Source organism: Chlorocebus sabaeus, chromosome 8, assembly GCF_047675955.1.
Source record: "Chlorocebus sabaeus isolate Y175 chromosome 8, mChlSab1.0.hap1, whole genome shotgun sequence".
Lineage (NCBI taxonomy): Eukaryota > Metazoa > Chordata > Mammalia > Primates > Cercopithecidae > Chlorocebus > Chlorocebus sabaeus.
In genome coordinates, this window is record NC_132911.1 from 145,638,071 (window position 1) to 145,640,227 (window position 2,157).

Consider the following 2,157-nt stretch of genomic DNA (forward strand, 5'->3'; position numbering starts at 1 on the left):
TGCCCCTTCCAGGCTTGTCTCTGAAGTCACAGCAATGCCATTTTAAGCAATATGTTTAATTGGATGATTTCCACAAGCTATCCACGAAGTCTCTAACCATCACAAGTCAGTGAAGAAAAGAACATTAAGTTACAGGCTGTGGGAAGAGGAGGCAGCACCCTCCAATTCTCGAGGTTCTAGGGGTAGGGAGAGGGGAAGGTCTTTTGTTTAAACCAAGCCCCTCATTTCAATGCACAAAAGAATTGCTCTGTTCGATATTAAATTGTATTGAAAACAAAATGGACTAAAAAGCAAATACCACTCTATGTTGGGGTAGAAGTGGGAGGAAAGAATGAGTCTTCGAAGCAGGAGGGGAGACAGCAGGGAGAAGGTTCTGTGCTGTGACCCTGGGTGGTCATTCACGTGGCTCCATTTTTACTTTTGGTGGTCTCAGGAAGGTCTGATTTTTCTTCCCTTTCTTCCCCTTTGTATTGGCTTGGAAGTTTCTCCAGCTGTCCACACGACCATCTCGACTTTCTTCAAAGTTTTTCTGCTGCTCTCTTTCTCATTTGGCTTTTTCTTGAGCTTCAATGTCTTCTTCCCTTTGTCGTTTCCTTTCATGCATCTCTTTGGCTTCTCTCTCTTTCCTTTTAATTTCCTGCTCAGCAAAGAGTTTCATTGTCTGTATATATACAGCTTGTTTGAACAGCTCAGGATCATCCTCTGCTAAACTCGTAGGTTTTCCTTCCTTGTTTAATTGTGTTTTTTTCACTGTTTCACACTGTTCCATGAATTGCTTTCCTGCCTGAATTACATCCAGGACCGTCTTCTTTTGCTCCTGGTCCAGTAGCAACTTGCAGCTTCAAAAGCCTTTTGTGCTGTCAACATCATCTCAATTTTTGTCAGGATGCACCAATATGGATAACTGCCGAAGCCTCTTTTTTATTTTCTCATCTGTAATTTCAGGATCTATCTGAAGAACCTCAGATGGGTTCAGATTGAAGTAAGAGGAAACACGACTGTCGATCTTCCAATCTGATTTTTGGATGTTAGAACCAAGTCTTTCTTCTCTATTGGTTTCACCTCACTGTCGAAGGTCATAAATGCTTGCTCTGTGGTGCCATGGGGTCCTGCTCTCTCCTGAAGCTGCCATTTCCAGACAGTATCTTTCCTCTGTCCCCTGCATCATCAAATTTCCCCACCTTACGGGATTATAAAATTCTGCTGTAAATATCTTGCATACATACGAAATGTGTATATCTTCTTGCATATATATATATGCATAAGTGTGTGTATATGAAATATGTATAAATACCTTCCGTGTATGTGGGTGCGTGTGTGTGGGTGTGTGTGTGTGCACACATAAACTGACCCTGAATTCCTCAAAGCAACTGTCCTTCCCTCTCCTCCCCTTTACAGAAGACCCCTCCAGCACATCATCTGTCCATGTGGCTTCCTTCTCCTTCTGTCAACGCCTTCATTGCTCCTGTCAGAGTGTTCCCACATCTGACCTCAGCAGCGCTTGTCAGCAGCCATTTCTCAACTCTTATTTAACTCAACCTGTTATCCGTATCTGGCCAGAGGCCCCTTGCCGTGTCTCTGAAGCATTCCTCCTGGATGCCCCAGCTCCCGGTTCTCCCCACCCCCAGGCCCTACTTCTCAGTGCCCTGAGGCCCCTTGCCGCTTCTCTGTAGCATTCCTCCCAGACACCCCAGCTCCCGGTTCTCCTCCATCCCCCAGGCCCTCCTTCTCGGTGTCCTTTGCTGCGGTTCCTCAGCGTTCTGACTTCCAGAACCTGGAGTTCTCCTGGGATGTGGAGTCAGGCCAGGCTTTTTCTCTCAGTTCTCTTCCCAAGTAAACCAATGGTCTCAGCCTGAATTCTTCTCTAAACTCCAGATTTATATATTCAATGTCTAACCAAAACAGCACTTAGATGTCTAAACACCCCCCAAGCGCAATGTGGCCAAAACCAAACATTCCTCCCCTCCCCGAATTAGCCTGTTCTTCCCCATCTTGTAAAGGACAGTTCTTTTCCACACGTCCTCACGTTAAAGACCTTGGAGAGATTCTTAACTCCTCTCTTCATATCACACCAATTATATCCAATTCAAAGGAAAAACCCACGGCCTCTGTTTTCAAAACATATTTAAGTGTCCAGACACTTCCCATCACCTCCAT

The 2,157-nt window shown here is 45.2% G+C and overlaps 1 pseudogene; it reads right to left on the bottom strand.

The window, feature by feature from the left end:
* Positions 1–394: 394 nt before the first annotated feature.
* On the bottom strand, positions 395–867 carry LOC119624817 (dnaJ homolog subfamily C member 8 pseudogene; annotated as a pseudogene).
* Positions 868–2,157: the final 1,290 nt, after the last annotated feature.